Source organism: Hypanus sabinus, chromosome 9 (genome assembly GCF_030144855.1).
Source record: "Hypanus sabinus isolate sHypSab1 chromosome 9, sHypSab1.hap1, whole genome shotgun sequence".
Classification (NCBI taxonomy): Eukaryota; Metazoa; Chordata; class Chondrichthyes; order Myliobatiformes; family Dasyatidae; genus Hypanus; species Hypanus sabinus.
This window is the reverse complement of record NC_082714.1, coordinates 103,123,344-103,133,090: the sequence shown is the minus strand read 5'-3', so window position 1 is coordinate 103,133,090 and position 9,747 is coordinate 103,123,344.

The window sequence follows — 9,747 nt, the reverse complement described above, 5'->3', positions numbered from 1 at the left end:
AGCGAGAGGATCTGAGGGGAATTGATGGGAATGTAGCGAAATAAATAATAGGATTATTTAGCTGGATTAATGTAGCTAGCCGGTTGACGGTCACTGTAGACTCAATGCTCTGAAGGGCCACTTTCCTGATGTATCACCCTGGTGTTTAATCTTAACATTCTTTCAGTGGTAAGTTTCAGAGCTAGTCTACACCATCAGTTTTCCAATTCAGATTTCACCTAAATGTTGAAAAGATACTCTGGCATTTAAATGGCTGATGGCTGCAAAAAGGAACCTTTGTGCAGACCAGCTGATCTCCCATCAGGGGAAAACCTGACCTGAACACATTGAGCCCGATTCCATGTAGCCTCATTTTTCTATGACAGCAAAGGGTCACTGGGTCTGCAGCATTTCTACAGAGGAGAAATGTCCAGAGGAACATTAAGGGACAGACCACACTTGTATATAAAAAGGCTCAAAATATGCTAGGCATCTACCTCACAAATAATGAAGTATGTAAATTATTTGTCCAAGTTGCAGACCCAAATGCAAAACAGGTAAAGCATCGTTAGACTGCCTATATCCCATTTCATTTGTTTTCCTTCACTTTTAAGCCTGTCACATTCAAAATAAATACTTATTTCTATTTCCAGAACAAATCTCAACTTTCCAAAAGGCTTGTGTTCATTTTGAATATCACTCTAATATATTACTTGGAACTGTACATACTGGAGTTTAGAAGAATGAGGGGAGATATGATTGAAACCTATTGAATGTTGAGAGTCCTAGATAGAGTGGATGTGGAGAGGATAATTCCTATAATGGGGGAGTCTTTAACCAGAAGGTACAGTCTCAGAATACAAGTTTAGAACAGAGATAAGGAGGAATTTCTTTAGTCAGAGGGTGGTGAATCTGTGGAATTCATTACATGGACAGCTGTGTATATACTTAGAAAGGAGGTTAGTAAATTTTTTATTAATAAGGGTGTCAAAGATTATGAGGAAAAGACAGGTGAATGGGGTTGAGAAGAATAAGAAATTAGCCATGATGGAATGGTGGAACAGACTTGATGGGCTGAATGGTCTTTATGACTCATTTTATTACATTGTAAGTCTGTTTTAGACCCTATTGGATTTGAAGGAAGAATGTGCAAAGCTCATCATATGGTAGCTGGCTTCCGCTCATCACTGCAACCATTTTTGTCCTTTAGTTTCTGTGTCACTACAATAGGCATTTCTCTTCCTCATTGTTTTGAGACTGACGTGTGCTGTCTACAAACTTTATCCTGTTAAAATAAAAACTCATCAAACCATCATTCTTCCATTCAGTCACAAAATCTGAGAACTCCTTGATTCTCAGTCTCTATAGAATTACAAGATTCAATATCCTATTTGGCACACCCACTGTACCCTTCATTTTGTCCCATTGCATTCCCCTTTCACCATATCCACCGAAATGTCCCTTTGTACAATCCTTATTCTCTGCTCTCATGAAACCTACTATTAGTTCTGTGAAAAAGGACTCCTAAGTTCTCTCTTCATTCTATGTTGACATTTTTCATCCTGTACACTATGGGAGCCTGTTATTTGGTGGTCCAGAAAAAGCAGGTGCTGGACTAATTTTAGTGACAGTTCACTGTTGTAAAAGGAAGATAATCATTTTAATAGTCTTCAGAGTTGAGGTGGAATTGACCAAATAGGCTTCTCCGAGTTAATCTTCCAGTTGTGCTTTTGGAATATAGTTCCATCTCTTGCTGCTCTATCTGTGAAGGTCAATAACATGGCTTCAGTGTGTGTGGGTCATCATTCTACTCAGATAAACAACAATGGAAGCAGAGAGACATTTTCATAAAGATTCAGTAAGCGTGTAATATCACAAACCGCCATTCCCTGAAGCAGAGTTCAAATTGGATCAGCTGTTGATTCTTGAAGTGGGAAATGTTTAAACCTTTTCCGATCAGCGCTCTGTTAGTGTGACCAGAATATGTGATCGTGCAGATGTGTGGAAAAGTGCCGTAGCCGTGAACTTAGTTAGAAGCATTAAGTCTTACACAGGTAACTCTCAAATCTTGCTCCAATGCCATTTAGTCGCAGGTTTTGAAACACATCCTTTACACCTTGTGCAACTCACTGTAGTGCCAAACATTAGTCTGCATTCTTGAATTCCTGTGTGGGATCCGGCTAACTGCTAACTTCTGAGGAATTTCATTACGGAGGAATCTCATCACATTTGAACTGGGTTATTTATGAACTGTATCGCATAATATGAACTGAAAAATAATCGTTTGGCATAAGCAATTTTCATTTTATATCATTTTAATGTCTTCCAGATCAGAATTCATTATGTGACTCTGTGGAGAGGACTGTTCAAGTGTGTCTCCAGGGTCTGAGCACATAATCCTCATTAATATCTAACATAGTACTGAGTTGTGTTATAGTATTGGCAATGGTGCTTTTCAGATTCACCTATCCCAGGGGCAGTATCGGACCATTAGTGGGTGAGGCATCCTCACCTTTGTCCTTGAGATGGTATCTGATTTTTAAGGCAGAATATCCAGCCTGTATTTCACCTCTGAGCTTAATCCACAGTGCACACATTTTCTTATCCCCCAGTGACCCAGATGACTGCCTGACTGAGCCAAGGATTGTCATTCTCTTGTAGGAGTCATGTGCCTCTGTAAATTAATGTTCTACATTGGCACTGGAATGTGTGGCATCACTTGTAGCCTGCCCCCAGCACATTGTAAAGCTCTGTTTGTTGTTAACACAATCGACACATTTCATTGTATGTTTCAATGTACACATGATATATAAATCTGAAATGTGCTTTGCATTCTGTCTCAAAGCTTGTTAAGGGAGGAATGGGTCTCAGTTGTGGAGCACCTGCACCAGTTCTGGGGGAAGAGGATATAAGCTTCAGTGAACTGAACAGAAACAAGTGTCCTTGGGAATCAAGTGACCAGTGCTGTAGGAAATACCTTAAACTGAATAGATGGGGAAGGGAAAGTCAGATGAGAGGAACTGTAGAGTGAAAGGGCATTATAATACTACAGAGCAGCAAAATCTGTCAAGATTTTCATTGATTTTGCCAATTAATACTGATGGTCCATTTATCTAGATGTGTAAGAGCTTGGTATGGCAATTGCTCTGCACAACGTTGCACATAATTGCATAGAGTTGTGGACACAAGTCAATACATCAGAGAAACCACTCTATGGACTCTGTTTATACTTCTCACTGCCTTGGGAAAACAACAAGCAATATCCAAGGTCCCACCCATCCTGGACAATGTCTCTTCTTCCCTCTTCCATCAGGCAGAAAATACAAAAACCTGAAAGCATGAGCTACTAGGCTCAAGGACAGCTTCCACTCCGCTGTTATAAAACTATTAAATATTTCCTAGCATGATAACTTGGACTTTTGACCAATCCACCTAGTTATGATCTTACTGTCACAACCATGGATTTGGCAATTGTGCTCATAAATATGCATATATCATCTAATTATTATTTCATTGTGATGGTACTTAACTCCATTCTTTTTGTCATAGTGCTTGTTGAGACTTGAGCAAAGCGCAGAAAAATTATGCTGCCTGCCTGCATTCGGCCTTGCCTGAGAAAATTGGATGGTTGAGCCAACTGACTCTGAAGACTAGTGGTATTCATGTTATATTAGTTATTCCTTTCAGCCACTGTGTTGACTTTGCTTTTCATTTGAGCTTTTTTGTTAATGGCCCTGTTTGGCCTAACGTTTATTGTTTTCTTTTTCCTCTAAACTCTGTTCGCATTAAAGTCTGTGAACTATCGACCCGCTTCAGTGCCTATCTCCACACTAGGGACATATCTGAACAAATTGACACTTACATAAGAACATAACATCAGATATAGGGGCAGGAGTAAGCCACCTGGCCCATTAAGCCTGCTCTGTCATTCAATAAGGTCCTGGCTGATCTGGCCATGGATTCAATTCTATCTACCTGTCTTTTCCCCATAACTGTTAATTCCCTGCTATGGAGAAATCTGTATCTCAAGTATATTTAATGATGTAGCCTCTCCTGCTTCCCCAAGTAAAGAATTTCACAGATTCACTACTGTCTGGGAAAAGTAGTTACTCTTCATTTCCATCCAAAATCTATTCCCCCAAGTTTTGAGGTTATGCCCCCTAGTCTCACTTACAATGGGAACAACTTTCCTGTCTCTGTCTCATCTATTCCTTTCATAATTTTATGTTTCTATAAGATCCCCGCTCATCCTTCTGAATTCTAGTGAGTATGGCCTATGTCAACTCAGTCTCTCTTCATAAGCTCACCACTAATCTCCAGAAACAACTTGGTGAACCTTCTCTGTAACGCCTCTAAATCCAGTATATCTTTCCTCAAGGAGATCAGAACTGCACACAATATTGCGAGTGCAGCTTCACAAAGACCTCTGTGCTCTTAAATTCAATTCCTCTTGCAATGCAGGCCGACATCATATTTGCCTTCTTGATAACCTGTTACATCTGCATACTAATGCACAAGCACTCCCAAGTCTCTTTACAGCAAACTGAAATTTTTCACAATAACAAATGGTAAGATTTTGTTAAGATGGCAGCATACTTGGTCACAACAGACTCTTCGGGTCCTACAATTGATGCAAATGTGTGTGGTGAGTGACTTTTCTCACCATAAGACTATGATGAACATTGGTAATATAAAGACAGCATTCTGGTTCACCGGTGAGACTGATGGTGGGAGAGCTGTGTGGCCTTGGTTGCCGGGCAGGGCAGGTCCTCAGGTCATGGCATCACCCGTTACAGCCGCCCATGGGAGGAGACGCTGGAGGCAGTGGAGGAGAGAACAGAGGGGCAGGGTACAAGCTGGAAGTAACATCCATGCTGGGTTGGGATCTGGCCCCTCCTGTCAGTGAAGTTCTACAGTGTCACTCTTGGGAAGATGAGCTGGATCGCCTGTGGCTGACCCAGTGCAAGACAGGCTGATTTCTCTTCGTCAGCTGAGCCAGCGCGAGATAAGGAATTGCTGCGTACTCATTCTTGCAGAGAAGTGGCTCCAGGACAACATCCCATACACCATCAATTTTCAGGCAATGCCACTCAGGGACTTGGGCTAATATTATTTTGCGACTGTATGTGCTGAAGTAACTATATGTGTAGTTGCAGAAGGAGCCTGTACTGTGGTCCTTCCCACAGAGCCTTGGTGTTGGCTGCAGGGAGCTTCAGTGTGTCCCTCAGCATGTACTCCTTCAGACTGGACTGTGCCAGTCTGTAGTGTTACAGTACATGAAAAATTACTAACTGATAGTGTGCAAGGGCCAATGGCTTAGAATCTGGTTACTGGGACCCTGTTAAGCAGCTGTTCATTTGACCCAGTTTATTTTAATTTCAAAAATAAACCATATTCATAAAAGAAATGCAAAAAACACAAAAAAACAGTGTATGACTTTCCTTATATTCATATTGTCATTCAGTATGTACCAAGGCCTTGTTAGAGAAGGACTTGCAATCTGAGGCCCTGCCATCAGTGGGCAGTGAGGAGCTGGATCCTGTATCACAGCTAACACATGGGGGGTTTATGAAGAGGCCATATGAGTGGCACTGGTGTGATGAATAGAGAATGTATTAACCTGATGACACTCTGAGTGAACTGACTTGATAGCATTATCGATCTACAGACTGGATGGCATTACGCTTGCAAGACAAATAAGTACTGTTTTATATTGTTTAGTATAGTTTTAGGAAGTAAGTTTATTTTTGAAACAGAAAGTTATGCAGGAATTGGTAAATGTCGATGGGAAACATTTGTTAGCAGGTATAAAATTAGATGACCAACTGTTAAACTTTTACTTATGAATTTATAGCAAATCCCGTTGTTCTTTCAAAGCGTCAAATCTCAAGATGAAATTTAGTTTTGCAATAACTAAGAAGGAAGTTAAATGTTGTATTAGATAAAAGGAAAAGCTGTATAATAATGATTTCAAAACTGCAGAACAGAGCAAATTTGATCAAAGCAAAGAAGGACCAAGGCACCGGAAAGGAGAGGGGAAGTAGAAAACAGCAGCAATCAAGAGAGAGGCGGAAAACAGATAGTAAAATCCATTTCCAACAGATCAGCTTGGGTCCCTTATAGGACGAGACAGGTGAAATTATACTGGGGAATGAGAAAAACCAAAAGAAATTAAATGGCGGTTCCTGTCTGTCTTCCTGGAAGAACACACAAGGAATTTTCCGAAAATAGCGGAGACCTCAAGCTCAGAAGCAGATAAAAATGAGCAAAATTAGAGAAATAATGAGAGCCAATAAATATTTATGATTTGATAGCCCATATCCTAAGAGTTTGGCCCCCAAACTTTGGAATTCCTTCCATGTTACTTTTTGAGTTCTCTTTCCACATTGAAGTTATTCCTTACCATTGCAACCTGGTTATAGAACATAGAACATAGAAATCTACAGCACATTGCAGGCCTTTCGACCCACAGTGTTATGCTGACCATGTAACCTACTCTAGAAATTGCCTAGAATTTCTCTAGCGTATAGCCCTCTATTTTTCTAAGCTCCGTGTACCTATTAAAGAGGCTCTTATAAGACCCTGTTGTATCCTCTTCCACCACCGCTGCCGGCAGTGCATTCCATGCACCCATCACTCTCTGTGTGAAAAACTTATCCCTGACATCCTCTCGGTACCTTTTTCCGAGCACTTTGAAACTATGCCCACTCATGTTAGCTATTTCAGCCCTGGGAAAAAGCCTCTGGCTATTCACACAGTCAATGCCCCCTCATCATCTTATACACTTCTATCAGGTCACCTCTCATCCTCCGTCGCTCCAAAGAGAAAAGGCCAAGTTCACTCAACCTATCCTCATAAGGTACACCGTCCAGTTCAGGCATCATCCTTGTAAATTTGCTCTGCACTCTCTCTATAGTGTCCACATCCTTTCTATAGTGAGTTGACCAGAACTGAACACAAAACTCCAAGTGGGGTCTGAACAAGGTCCTATATAGCTGTAACATTACCTCACGGCTCTTGAACTCAATCCCACAGTTGACAAAGGCTAACATATCATACACATTCTTAACAACACTGTCAACCTGTACAGCAGCTTTGAGTGTCCTCTGGACATGAGCCCCAAGATCTCTCAGATCTTCCACACTGCCACACTGCCAATAGTCTTACCATTAGTATTATATTCTGTCTTCAAATTATCTGGGTTGAAGTCCATCTGCCACTTCTCAGCCCAGTTGTGCATCCTATTGATGTCCCGCTGTAACCTCTGACAACCCTCCAGACTATCCTCAACACTCCAAACATTGATGTCATCAGCAAACTTACTAACCCACCTTTCCACTTCTTTATCCAGGTCATTTACAAAAATCACAAAGAGGAGCGGTCCCAGTACAGATACTTGCGGAACAACACTGGTCCCCATCCTCCATGCAGAACATGAACCATCTACAACCATCCTTTGCCTTCTGTGGGCAAGCCAATTCTGGATCCACACAGCAAGGTCTCATTGGATCCCATGCTTCCTTACTTTCTAAAGGAACCTTGCATGGGGAACCTTATCAAATGCCTTACTGAAATCCATATACACTACATCCACCGGTCCACCTTCATCAATGTGTTTTGTTACATCCTCGAAGATTTTGTACAGCAAACCTGTACATCCAGTAATAGTGATCTGCTGAGGCTTTTCTGGTGTTCATTGAGGGATAAATATTGGCCAAGACACTGAGAATAATTCCTCCACTCATTAAAATCGTGTTGGCAAGTCAGTTTAGAGTCAGCATGTTGATAGTTCAATCTCTAAGGCTGTAATCTGTGTTGCTGTACACTTAGTAATCAATCCAATACTCTGTTAGGTCAAATTATACTTCCTGGGGCAGAAGAAATCTCAGTCATCAGTAATAACATTTCTTTATACAGTCCACATGCAGGATCTCCACCCAAAACCTCAACTGTTTCCCTGTACGGATGTGTGAGTTCCTCCAGCCTTTACCTGTTGCTCCAGATTTCCCCATCCGTTGTCTCTTGTGTCTACATTTCCTTCTCCAGTTTGTTTTTCAAGTCTTATCCAATAACAGTCCTGTGATATGTTTTGGAATTTCCCGTTAAGGTGCTGCATAAATACAATTGTTAACACACAGTGTTTTTGTGCATTGCTTCTGCCATCAGTTAATTTTTTTATAAGTTTCGGGCAGTGATCCGATTATCCTTGTGGCAACATACTTGTGTTTCCTCTGACATGTGTCAAAATCCAAGCCTGCAGAGTTTCAGCTCTTTGCCCTGACAAACTATTGGTAATGACAGTTGTCGAGCTGGTATCACATTAAACACAATGGGTTCTTTCTGTGACCAGATGATTAAAATTCTGTTCTATCACAACCACAGCCGGTAGCAAACAAACTGTCATTTGATGACAGGAACAGAAATGGAAAACGATGCAGAACTTAGAGGTGAAATTTGAAATTGATTCCCAATGTCTGCTTTTGTATTTCGTTAAGTCAAGATGGGTTTATTCTCATATGCACGGGAACAACGGAAAACTTACTTGCTGCAGCATCACAGGCACTTAGCATCAGAGACACAACATTCACATTGAAAATTACACAAGAAAGAACACAAATAGCCTGAAGTAATTCACATGTACATGTCTAGAGGCTAATGTCAGGCAATAAGTCTGTTTTTGATCAATCTAGGGAGAGGATAATATATGAAGGAACATTGACTATATGTACCCGGTCTTACAGCAAGAACATATTTGCCTCACGGTAAACCGACGTAACGAGGTCAGGTGGCTGTCGTGTAAATTTTAAGGGAATCTGGATTTCTAGAGTGCCCCCCCCCCCCATTTCTGATTCTCCTTCAGCCTCCCACTTTTGTGTCTGTTAGCATATTCACCCTTAAGCCACCTCATGACTCACTTCCCTTCTCGTTCTGCTGGTTCCATCCATATTCCACTCACAGGATCCTCCCCTCCCCTGGCTAGCTCTGGTTTGTCTGCCCTTCACCTCTCCCCTAATGGTTCTCATTATCTCAGATTCCAGCACTGGTCAAACACGCACAAAATGCTGGAGGAACTCAGCAGCTCAGGTAGTATCTATGGAAGGAGATAAACAGTGCACGTTACAGGCAAAGACCTTTTGTCAGAACAGAGTCACAAACTGTCGTCTGTTTATTTCCCTCCATAGATGCTGCCTGACTTGTTGAGTTCCTCCAGCATTTTTGTGGGTTGCTCAAGATTTCCAGCATTGAGTCTCCGGCATTGGTAGTCTTTATATGCCACTTCCATCCCTCCAGCCGCAATCGCCACCTTCAACATCCCTGACCCCCAACTTGCTCCATTTGCGAGTTTTGTCTGCCCACTAGCTCTTGTATTCTAGTCCTTTGAAAATGAATAATAACGTTGACTTTGCCTTCTTTACCTTTGACTCAACCTGCAAATTAACCTTTAGGAAATCCTGCACAAGGACTCCTGATTTCTGAATTTTCATCCCCATTCAGAAAATCTTCTATGCTTTTATTCCCTCTATCAAATTGTATGATCATCAGTTTCCCTACATTACGTTCCATCTGTCACTTCTTTGACTATTCTTGTAAGCTGTCTAAATCCTTCCATGACTGCATGCTTGCAATGTGGAAGCAGGTTCTTGGGTCTGGTGAATGAGACAGAAAACACTGATACTGAATAGGTGTATTAATCATTTATTTACAAATGGTAACAATTCGACCAAACGTTTATGTTCCCCCAAGTTACACAAACTGCAAAGCTTTGTA